Genomic DNA, 13,432 nt, shown 5'->3' with positions numbered 1-13,432 from the left:
CAAACTAAAAATTGAAGATCGCAGAAGAAATTGAGAAAATCAAAAGATTTTGAATTGAATGTGAAAATTTTGGAAAACATAGGTATTGGTTTTAAAGATTTATATAGGCAAACCAATAATTTTGAACTGATTTCAAAGATTCACAAAGGGTTTAAAAATCATTTACAAGATGTTAGAAAAACTCTCATTTTTAATGACTTAGTAAAATCTAGAAACTTGAAAGTTGAAAAAGTGCATTCAGCAAAACCAAACTAAAAATTGAAGATCGCAGAAGAAATTGAGAAAATCAAAAGATTTTGAATTGAATGTGAAAATTTTGGAAAACATAGGTATTGGTTTCAAAGATTTATATAGGCAAACCAATAATTTTGAACTGATTTCAAAGATTCACAAAGGGTTTAAAAATCATTTACAAGATGTTAGAAAAACTCTCATTTTTAATGACTTAGTAAAATCTAGAAACTTGAAAGTTGAAAAAGTGCATTCAGAAACTTGAGAACTTAACAAATCTTTAAGAAAGTAAGGAATCAAAAAAAAAAAAATTTGAAGATCGTTGAAGAAATTGAGAAAATCAAAAGATTTTGAATTCAATTTCAAAAATTTTGGAAAACTTAGGTAATGCTTTCAAACATTTATATATGCAAAGCAACGATTTTGAAATGATTTCAAAGATTCATAAAGGATTTGAAAAGAATTTACAAGAAATTAGAAAAACTCGCATTCTTAATGTCTTCCAATCTACGATGTTAGAGTTGGGATTTAGTAAGAAGATTTGGAACAAAAGCCTAATTTTGTTTGGTATGCGATGTTAGATTTCGAATTTGGATATAAGAAATGGACCAGAGGTCTAATCTGGTCCAATTTAAAGTGTTGAATTTGACAGATGGACCTAACATTTGGATCAGAGGTCTGATCTGATCAAGTATGGGACGTTGCATTTGGGATTCGAAACAAAAGGCAAGATCAGAGGTCTGATCTGATCCGGCATAAGATGTTGGATTTGTTATTAGGACCAACGATCAACATCACAGGTTCAGCCTTATCCAGTCTTAGAAGTCGGATTGGTGCGTTGAATGCGGATTTGAACTTGACCATACGAAACCTTAGTTTAGAACATCTTTGAAATCGTTTTTTAGACTTCCGAATTTAGAAATTTCAAATTTGAAAAGTGCTTTTAGAAACTGTTGAATTTAACAAAGATTTAGGAAAAGCAAGAAATCAAATCCAATAAATTTTAAAATCTTAGAAGAAATCGAGAACATTCAAAGAAAAAGAAAAGATTTTGAATTCAATTTACAAAAATTTTCGAAAAATTAGATAATGGATTCAACTATTAAAATAGGCAAAGCAATAATTTTGAAATGATAACAAAGATTCACAAAGCGTTAGAAAAGCATTTACAAGATGTTAGAAAAACTCTCATTTTTATTGACTTGAGTACGATTTAGAAACTCGAAAGTTGAAAAGTGCATTTAGAAACTTTAGAAGTTAACAAATATTTAACAAAAATAAGGAATCAAAACCAAATGAAAAATTGAAGATCGCAGAAGAAATTGAGAAAATCAAAAGATTTTGAATTGAATGTGAAAATTTTGGAAAACATAAGCATTGGTTTCAAAGATTTATATAGGCAAACCAATAATTTTGAACTGATTTCAAAGATTCACAAAGGGTTTAAAAATGATTTAAAAGATGTTAGAAAAACTCTCATTTTTAATGACTTAGTAAAATCTAGAAACTTGAAAGTTGAAAAAGTGCATTCAGAAACTTGAGAATTTAACAAATATTTAAGAAAGTAAGGAATCAAAAAAAAAAATTGAAGATCGTCCAAGCAATTGAGAAAATCAAAAGATTTTGAATTCAATTTCAAAAATTTTGGAAAACTTAGGTAATGCTTTCAAACATTTATATATGCAAAGCAACGATTTTGAAATGATTTCGAAGATTCATAAAGGATTTGAAAAGAATTTACAAGAAATTAGAAAAACTCGCATTCTTAATGTCTTCCTATCTACAATGTTAGAGTTGGGATTTAGTATGAAAATTTGATGTTAGATTTCGAATTTGGATATAAGAAATGGACCAGAGGTCTAATCTGGTCCAATTTAAAGTGTTGAATTTGAGAGATGGACCTAACATTTGGATCAGAGGTCTGATCTGATCAAGTATGGGACGTTGGATTTGGGATTCGAAACAAAAGACAAGATCAGAGGTCTGATCTAATCCGGCATAAGATGTTGGATTTGTTATTAGGACCAACGATTGACATCACAGGTTCAGCCTTATCTAGTCTTAGAAGTCGGATTGGTGCGTTGAATGCGGATTTGAACTTGACCATACGAAACCTTAGTTTCGAACATCTTTGAAATCGTTTTTTAGACTTCCGAATTTAGAAATTTCAAAGTTGAAAAGTGCTTTTAGAAACTGTTGAATTAAACAAAGATTTAGGAAAAGCAAGAAATCAAATCCAATAAATTTTAAAATCTTAGAAGAAATCGAGAACATTCAAAGAAAAACAAAAGATTTTGAATTCAATTTACAAAATTTTTCGAAAAATTAGATAATGGATTCAACTATTTATATAGGCAAAGCAATAAATTTGAAATGATATCAAAGAATCACAAAGGGTTAGAAAAGCATTTACAAGATGTTAGAAAAACTTTCATTTTTATTCACTTAATTACGATTTAGAAACTCGAAAGTTGAAAACTGCATTTAGAAACTTGGGAAGTTAACAAATATTTAACAAAAATAAGGAATCAAAACCAAATGAAAAATTGAAGATCGCAGAAGAAATTGAGAAAATCAAAAGATTTTGAATTGAATGTGAAAATTTTGGAAAACATAGGTATTGGTTTCAAAGATTTATATAGGCAAACCAATAATTTTGAACTGATTTCAAAGATTCACAAAGGGTTTAAAAATCATTTACAAGATGTTAGAAAAACTCTCATTTTTATTGACTTAGTAAAATCTAGAAACTTGAAAGTTGAAAAAGTGCATTATGAAACTTGAGAATTTAACAAATATTTAAGAAAGTAAGGAATCAAAAAAAAAAGAATTGAAGATCGTCCAAGATATTGAGAAAATCAAAAGTTTTTGAATTCTATTTCAAAAATTTTGGAAAACTTAGATAATGCTTTCAAACATTTATATATGCAAAGCAACGATTTTGAAATGATTTCAAAGATTCATAAAGGATTTGAAAAGCATTTACAAGAAATTAGAAAAACTCGCATTCTTAATGTCTTCCAATCTACGATGTTAGAGTTGGGATTTAGTAAGAAGATTTGGAACAAAAGCCTAATTCTGTTTGGTATGCGATGTTAGATTTCGAATTTGGATATAAGAAATGGACCAGAGGTCTAATCTGGTCCAATTTAAAGTGTTGAATTTGACAGATGGACCTAACATTTGGATCAGAGGTCTGATCTGATCAAGTATGGGACGTTGCATTTGGGATTCGAAACAAAAGGCAAGATCAGAGGTCTGATCTGATCCGGCATAAGATGTTGGATTTGTTATTAGGACCAACGATCAACATCACAGGTTCAGCCTTATCCAGTCTTAGAAGTCGGATTGGTGCGTTGAATGCGGATTTGAACTTGACCATACGAAACCTTAGTTTAGAACATCTTTGAAATCGTTTTTTAGACTTCCGAATTTAGAAATTTCAAATTTGAAAAGTGCTTTTAGAAACTGTTGAATTTAACAAAGATTTAGGAAAAGCAAGAAATCAAATCCAATAAATTTTAAAATCTTAGAAGAAATCGAGAACATTCAAAGAAAAAGAAAAGATTTTGAATTCAATTTACAAAATTTTTCGAAAAATTAGATAATCGATTCAACTATTTATATAGGCAAAGCAATAATTTTGAAATGATATCAAAGATTCACAAAGGGTTAGAAAAGCATTTACAAGATGTTAGAAAAACTCTCATTTTTATTTACTTCAGTACGATTTAAAAACTCGAAAGTTGAAAAATGCATTTAGAAACTTGAGAAGTTAACAAATATTTAACAAAAATAAGGAATCAAAACCAAATGAAAAATTGAAGATCGCAGAAGAAATTGAGAAAATCAAAAGATTTTGAATTGAATGTGAAAATTTTGGAAAACATAGGTATTGGTTTCAAAGATTTATATAGGCAAACCAATAATTTTGAACTGATTTCAAAGATTCACAAAGGGTTTAAAAATCATTTACAAGATGTTAGAAAAACTCCCATTTTTAATGACTTAGTAAAATCTAGAAACTTGAGAATTTAACAAATATTTAAGAAAGTAAGGAATCAAAAAAAAAAAGAATTGAAGATCGTCCAAGATATTGAGAAAATCAAAAGTTTTTGAATTCAATTTCAAAAATTTTGGAAAACTTAGATAATGCTTTCAAACATTTATATATGCAAAGCAACGATTTTGAAATGATTTCAAAGATTCATAAAGGATTTGAAAAGCATTTACAAGAAATTAGAAAAACTCGCATTCTTAATGTCTTCCAATCTACGATGTTAGAGTTGGGATTTAGTAAGAAGATTTGGAACAAAAGCCTAATTCTGTTTGGTATGCGATGTTAGATTTCGAATTTGGATATAAGAAATGGACCAGAGGTCTAATCTGGTCCAATTTAAAGTGTTGAATTGGACAGATGGACCTAACATTTGGATCAGAGGTCTGATCTGATCAAGTATGGGACGTTGCATTTGGGATTCGAAACAAAAGGCAAGATCAGAGGTCTGATCTGATCCGGCATAAGATGTTGGATTTGTTATTAGGACCAACGATCAACATCACAGGTTCAGCCTTATCCAGTCTTAGAAGTCGGATTGGTGCGTTGAATGCGGATTTGAACTTGACCATACGAAACCTTAGTTTAGAACATCTTTGAAATCGTTTTTTAGACTTCCGAATTTAGAAATTCCAAAGTTGAAAAGTGCTTTTAGAAACTGTTGAATTTAAGAAATATTTTGGAAAAGCAAGAAATCAAATCCAATAAATTTTAAAATCTTAATAGAAATCGAGAACATTCAAAGAAAAATAAAAGCTTTTGAATTCAATTTACAAAATTTTTCGAAAAAAATTAGATAATGGATTCAACTATTTATATAGGCAAAGCAATAATTTTGAAATGATATCAAAGATTCACAAAGGGTTAGAAAAGCATTTACAAGATGTTAGAAAAACTCTCGTTTTTATTGACTTCAGTACGATTTAGAAACTCCAAAGTTGAAAAGTGCATTTAGAAACTTGAGAAGTTAACAAATATTTAACAAAAATAAGGAATCAAAACCAAATGAAAAATTGAAGATCGCAGAAGAAATTGAGAAAATCAAAAGATTTTGAATTGAATGTGAAAATTTTGGAAAACAAAGGTATTGGTTTCAAAGATTTATATAGGCAAACCAATAATTTTGAACTGATTTCAAAGATTCACAAAGGGTTTAAAAATCATTTACAAGATGTTAGAAAAGCTCTCATTTTTAATGACTTAGTAAAATCTAGAAACTTGAAATTTGAAAAAGTGCATTCAGAAACTTGAGAACTCAACAAATCTTTAAGAAAGTAAGGAATCAAAAAAAAAATTTGAAGATCGTCCAAGAAATTGAGAAAATCAAAAGATTTTGAATTCAATTTCAAAAATTTTGGAAAACTTAGATAATGCTTTCAAACATTTATATATGCAAAGCAACGATTTTGAAATGATTTCAAAGTTTCATAAAGGATTTGAAAAGCATTTACAAGAAATTAGAAAAATTCGCATTCTTAATGTCTTCCTATCTACGATGTTAGAGTTGGGATTTAGTATGAAGATTTGGAACAAAAGCCTAATTCTATTTGGTATGCGATGTTAGATTTCGAATTTGGATATAAGAAATGGACCAGAGGTCTAATCTGGTCCAATTTAAAGTGTTGAATTTGAGAGATGGACCTAACACTTGGATCAGAGGTCTGATCTGATCAAGTATGGGACCTTGCATTTGGGATTCGAAACAAAAGGCAAGATCAGAGGTCTGATCTGATCCGGCATAAGATGTTGGATTTGTTATTGGGACCAACGATCAACATCACAGGTTCAGCCTTATCCAGTCTTAGAAGTCGGATTGGTGCGTTGAATGCGAATTTGAACTTGACCATACGAAACCTTAGTTTATAACATCTTTGAAATCGTTTTTTAGACTTCCGAATTTAGAAATTCCAAAGTTGAAAAGTGCTTTTAGAAACTGTTGAATTTAACAAATATTTTGGAAAAGCAAGAAATCAAATCCAATAAATTTTAAAATCTTAAAAGAAATTGAGAACACTCAATGAAAAATAAAAGCTTTTGAATTCAGTTTACAAAATTTTTCGAAAAATTAGATAATGGATTCAACTATTTATATAGGCAAAGCAATAATTTTGAAATGATATCAGATATTCACAAAGGGTTAGAAAAGCATTTACAAGATGTTAGAAAAACTCTCGTTTTTATTGACTTCAGTACTTGAAAAGTGCATTTAGAAACTTGAGAAGTTAACAAATATTTAACAAAAATAAGGAATCAAAACCAAATGAAAAATTGAAGATCGCAGAAGAAATTGAGAAAATCAAAAGATTTTGAATTGAATGTGAAAATTTTGGAAAACATAGGTATTGGTTTCAAAGATTTATATAGGCAAACCAATAATTTTGAACTGATTTCAAAGATTCACAAAGGGTTTAAAAATCATTTACAAGATGTTAGAAAAACTCTCATTTTTAATGACTTAGAAAAATCTAGAAACTTGAAAGTTGAAAAAGTGCATTAAGAAACTTGAGAATTTAACAAATATTTAAGAAAGTAAGGAATCAAAAAAAAAAAATTGAAGATCGTCCAAGAAATTGAGAAAATCAAAAGATTTTGAATTCAATTTCCAAAATTTTGGAAAACTTAGATAATGCTTTCAAACATTTATATATAAAAAGCAACGATTTTGAAATGATTTCAAAGATTCATAAAGGATTTGAAAAGCATTTACAAGAAATTAGAAAAACTCTCATTGTTAATGTCTTCCTATCTACGGTGTTAGATTTGGGATTTAGTCGGAAGATTTGGAACAAGAGTCTGACTCTATTTAGTTTGCGATGTTAGATTTCGAATTTGGATATAAGAAATGGACCAGAGGTCTAATCTGGTCCAATTTAAAGTGTTGAATTTGAGAGATGGACCTAACATTTGGATCAGAGGTCTGATCTGATCAAGCATGGGACGTTGGATTTGGGATTCGAAACAAAAGGCAAGATCAGAGGTCTGATCTGATCCGGCATAAGATGTTGGATTTGTTATTAGGACCAACGATCAACATCACAGGTTCAGCCTTATCCAGTCTTAGAAGTCGGATTGGTGCGTTGAATGCGGATTTGAACTTGACCATACGAAACCTTAGTTTAGAACATCTTTGAAATCGTTTTTTAGACTTCCGAATTTAGAAATTTCAAATTTGAAAAGTGCTTTTAGAAACTGTTGAATTTAACAAAGATTTAGGAAAAGCAAGAAATCAAATCCAATAAATTTTAAAATCTTAGAAGAAATCAAGAACATTCAAAGAAAAACAAAAGATTTTGAATTCAATTTACAAAATTTTTCGAAAAATTAGATAATGGATTCAACTATTTATATAGGCAAAGCAATAATTTTGAAATGATTTCAAAGATTCACAAAGGGTTTGAAAAGCATTCACACGATATTAGAAAAACTCTTATTTTTAATGACTTCAGTAGAATTTAGAAGCTTGAAAGTTGAAAAGTGCTTTTAGAAACTTGAGAATTTAACAAATATTTAAGAAAATAAGGAATCAAAACCAAAAGAAAAATTGAAGATCGTATCAAGTATTTAAGAAAGTAAGAAATCAAAAAAAAAAAGAAGATGACACAAGAAATTGAGAAAATCAAAAACTGTTGAAATCGTTTTGCAAAATTTTTGGAAAGCTAAGATAATGGTTTCAAAGATTTATTTAGGCAACGCAATAATTTTGAAATGATTTCAAAGATTCATAAATGGACCAAAGATCTAAATCATAGGTATAACTATAATGTTATCCCTTCTGAGATGTTGGTTTGCTATTTTGGACGTGGATTTCAATTTGAAAATATGAACCCCCATTTTAGAACATGTTTAAAATCATTTTGAAAATCAAACAATCCAATATAATTTAGAAATTTGAAAGTTGAAAAGTGCAGAACTTAACAAATATTTAAGAAAAGCACGAAATGATATTCAAGAAATTTGAAAATTTGACAAGAAATTGAGAAAATTCAAAGAAAAAATCAAAAGAACTTAAGTCAACCTGCAAAATTTTGGTAAACTTAGAGAATTGTTTCAATGTTTTATATAGGCAAGTAATATGCTTGAAATGATTTCAAAAATTCATAACGGATTTGAAAAGAATTTACAAGAAATTAGAAAACATCTTATTTTATATGTCTTCGAGTCTTTCACATTGGATTTGGGATTTTGTCGTAAGATCTGGATCAAAAGTCTGATCTGATCCGGTCTAGAATGTTGGGTTTCGGATTTGGATCTATAATATGAATCAGTGGTCGGAGCTTATCCAATCTAGAGTGTTGGATTTGAGATTCGGAGATAGCACATGGATCAGAGATCTAATCTGATCTGGTATCGGATGTTGGATTTGGGATTTAGACCTAAGGTTTGGATCAAATGTCTGATTTGATCCGGTTTAAGATGTTGGATTTGTGATTAGGACCAAAGATATAAATAATATGTATAATGTTATCCGATCTCGGATGTTGGATTTGTATTTTGGATGTGGATTTTAATTTGAAAATATGAACCCCCAATTTAGACCATGTCTAAAATTATGGAGCAGCATTGCCACTAAGAGAATAACATATATTGTCATATTTTAAATTTATCATATGTTATCAAGGTCGCTAGGTGCAGCCTGGGTGACAAGTTGAGCCTAGTGCCTAGCCAACACTTGGGCATGCCTAGGCACACTTAAATTGTTTAATGGTTTATGACTGTATGGAACACAAGTATTATATATACTAGTTGTTAACTGTCTAGTGGTATAATATGATTAATAGTGATACATAACAACAACCCATAACAATCAATACGATATAATTTATAGTCTTATAGCAACAATAGGTGCACAACCACCAGAGCCAAGTATTATGGGCATGTTCCGCCAGCTGCTCAGCCTACATCCTAGCGGATCTTTATGTTGTCAGAACAGTATTACAAATAGCTCCTCCTTTATCCCACTCTATGGTGAATGCTGGCATTCAAGTCAATATTCAAACTTTCAAAAATTATAACTATCACTAAGTAATCAAATGCGCAGCAAATTAAACACAAAAACAAATGCATCCATCCCACACTAAGTGCATCCAGCAACAAGTTCCAACTCTTTATAGGCCAAAATTCTAAAATCCAAAATTAGTAAATCACACCAAACAGTGCACGTGATTAGCAATTATAATTGACCCTTATCAAAGGCACGTGAATAGTGATTATAATTGACACTAACAAACAGATTCTATTTCATTAGTTTAAAGAATTTTACCTCAACAAGAAGAAAATGTAGAAACCTAAAAGCAAGCAAAAAGTTCTAACTCAAATATGCTTATGTAGTAGTAGTAGTAGTGGTACCTGGAGAAATTCAGCAACAGAAACCGAAGAAGGGAATATAGGTAGACATCTTGACCTTGTACCTAAAAAAAACAAAAATGCCCAGTTATATGATTTGTAACTAAAAGAGTAAGCATAGTTTCCTTGTAAAGTGAAAAACACACAAACAGACATGAAGAGGACAACCAAATAAACATGTAGATTTGAATCACGTTAACTTCCTCAAACAGCAAAACAACATGTGAATATCAAACAAAATTATTCACAAAAGAACCGCCCCTGAGAATGAAGAGACCAAAACACTGAAAGCAGGAGAGGTAGCATCTACTTTCCTTTCATAATCAACATCAGAACACTGAACCATGTAGTAGAACCAATATATAGAAAAGGAAACAAGAATTGTAGGATAACCATATAAGCAACCCTATTACCCGTAGGTTGCTGCCCTAAACCATCATATGGTAGGGAGTTTTCCAAGAAACAAATGGACAAAGGAGAACACCTCAAGAAAACAAAACCAACTCGAGGAAAGATGGATCCCAATATGAGCGAATATTATAAATTATGAAATACATTCAAGAAACAGGCTGGCCTATGTCGACCCCTCGAATACATTCAAAAAACAGGCACAACAGCAACCTAAGGGGCGACCCAAAGCGGTAGACCCAGCAGGGACAACAGCAACAACCTAAGGGGCGACCCAAGGCGGTAGACCCAGCAGGGACAACAGCAACAACGTAAGCTGCGACCCATGACAGAACCAGCAGGGAACCGAGCGACGGACTAACAGAAAGCGGTAGCAGACCCAATGGGGAACCAAATATCAGAAATCAGCAACAACTTCAACGGAAGAACCCAACCAAAACCCCAACGGAAACCCCGAGCGCATAGCCAACATGAAAGATCCCTACCTGGAATGATAAACCCGACGGACTATAAAAAAATCCTAATAGGAAACCACGTACGAACACAAATGAACGGTGGAGATGGCTGCCAGCCGCCATCGCCTGTGCGCCGATGGGCAAACAAAACATAAACAAGAGATGAAGATATCAAGAACCCATATAAATTTTTCCCCCCTCAATTCGGCACACCGGCGATGGCAAACAAAACAGAAACAAAAGATTAAGATATCGAGAACCCGTATAAATCTTTCCCCTCTCAATTCGCGTAAGCCAGAAGCACTTGATTCAGAGAGAGAGAAAATCTTGCCTGCCTGCTGCGTTTAAGCCAGAAGCACTTGATTCAGCGACGGAGAAAATCTTGCCTGCCTGCTGCGAGTGGGCATCGCGATTGCGAAACTGCCGCCAGAGATCTTCTCATCGTTTGCAGCAGAAGCACCGCCCTCCGGTGGTGATATTCTTTCCTCGGTAATCAATCAACGATGCTGAGTGAGGGGTCTCACCTTTTACGCGCCAAAATCAAGAACGAAGAAAAGCGGGAGAGGGAGGGAATGGATGGAGGTGGCGTCTCACTGTCTTGCCAGATGCCTCCACCTACTTACTAATATGGTGACCCATCGCAAATCCGGTTTAAAGCATTTATTTTAAGAAAAATAAAATTTGTTCGTTGTAAAGGCGAGGAAAAATTAGTCCGCCCTTTATTTAGAAGGTTGCCATACGCTTATGATTTCGTGTTTTCTTATGTTCAAATTTCTTTAAATTTGAATTTTAAAAAATATTCAGATGAGGTATTTGTTCAAACTGCTTTGAAAAATCGGTTATTAAAAAAAAGTTAACATCCAATCAAATTGGTTTCAGTTTTAAATAAGTATTAAATAAATATTGTATATTCAATATTCATATCATTTGAAAGCTGGTCTTAATATGTCACAATATGATTTTACGTATTTAAAAGTTAGATTCGGATTTGGGTGTAAAAAAGATTGGATTGTGAATTTGAAAAGTATATTAATGTGGACCTTTCTTCACTTGTATTTAAGTTCAAATATAATTACACCTAATTCAAATCTGTTCTATTGAAACAAACCTGGCTCGATGACCTTTCTAAACCAAGCTCAAGTCTGTCTTTCTCTTTACTTTAATCTAAACCTAAACATGGTTCCAAATACAAATACAAATTCAAATCCAAACTTGAAACACCAACATTAAAACCCAAACTCATGCTCAAGCCATCATCTATAACCTATATCCGAATTCAACCTTCCTAAAATAGGAAAGGGGTGGCGGTATAAAATTTATTTTTAAATCATGTTTGGCCCGTTTATAAACCATGTAGGTCCAACCTAAATATTTAATGGGATTTTTCTCTTTCGAATTTCACGTGGATCTGGATCAATTCATACCAATTCATACCCAAACAATTATAGACTTGCATAAAACCTTGATTGGTTGTTTTATTTTCATATATAGACATACATATCCCATTATCTTTGTTTTGTTTTTATTTTCATAAAGTTGATTTGGCAGCTAGAAGCGTTTGATTGCTTTTGATATACTGTCTAATAAATCCTAATGAAATTTAAGATCAAAACCTCCCTTTGATCTTATTTTATATCCAAAGCTTCCACCCCCATAGAGTGTAAGGTATACTTTCAATGCCTTAGAGTCTCACCTCTGTCGTATTTCAATTTGCATATAAGTGGCTTTGTAGCACAAAAGAATGATGATTAGGAGATTCGAAAATGGAATTGGCTACCTACGAACCTCCACCCCAACCATTGTGTCAACCCCTTCGGGGTCTATATTAAAAGTCTTCACATACACATCCCAGTATCTTTATTTTGATTTTCTTTTCATATAGTTGATTTCGCACCATAGAATGTGTTTGACTGCTTTTGATATACTCTCTAATGTATCTTAATGTAACTTAAGATCAAAACCTCTCTTTTGATCTTAGATCATATCCAATGCTTCCACCCCCATTCTAGTATAAGGTATGTGTTCAATGCCTCGATGTCCTGCCTTTATCATGCTTTAATTTAATTTACATATAAGTGGCTTTGCAGCACAAGAGAATGATGGCTATGAGATTTTAGAAGGGAACTGGTCACCTACAAGCCCTCACCCCAACCATTGCGCCAACCCCTTGGGGTCTAGATTGCAAGTTTTTACCTACACATCCCATGATCAATATTTTGATTCGTTGATTTGGTACCTTAAAAGGTGTTTGATTGCCTTTGATCTACTCTCTTACTCTCTAATACATGGTAAGAAATTTAAGATCAAAACATCCCCTTTGATCTTAGATCAAATATTTTCTCAATGCAAAATGTAAAACGAGGACTTTACGTATGGATCTGAAGTGCAATATAAAATTTATAGTTCGATGAACAACAGATTTTACTGTGGATCTTTTAAAATTTCAAGAGTGATATCATTTTTGGCTGAAAAAAGATGAGCGGAAAAAGTCAGGCTCCAGCTTTTTGTTACTGAAAAGCTTGGATTGGCTTGGAAGAATTTCCCAAGCCATCAAACGCATGTAGCGGTACTCATGTTCATTTTTGAATTCAGATGTGAAAAAATGTTTGGACTCAGATCAAATTTGGATTAATTTAAAAATTGGTCGCCGGTCTGGTTTTATTGTCCCGGCGGAGAGGAGAGAGAAGAGAAAGTCGGAAACGAAAAGCTCGAACCCTTCTTTATGCTGTTAAACATGAAATATTTCAATGCACCCCAACATTTTACGTATAATTTTCAAATGGACACATTCTTTAACATAACTACTTATAGGCTTAATGTTTTCAAGAAAATGAAAAAAAGTTGCTTCGATTTCAACTTTTAACCATCACTGAAATTTGTTTTTAAAAATATAAATCCAAGTTTAGCGATTCGAAAATGTGAATGTGAATTTTGTTTT

This window comes from Nymphaea colorata, chromosome 3 (assembly GCF_008831285.2).
Source record: "Nymphaea colorata isolate Beijing-Zhang1983 chromosome 3, ASM883128v2, whole genome shotgun sequence".
NCBI classification, from domain to species: Eukaryota; Viridiplantae; Streptophyta; class Magnoliopsida; order Nymphaeales; family Nymphaeaceae; genus Nymphaea; species Nymphaea colorata.
This window is presented reverse-complemented; position numbering follows the sequence as displayed.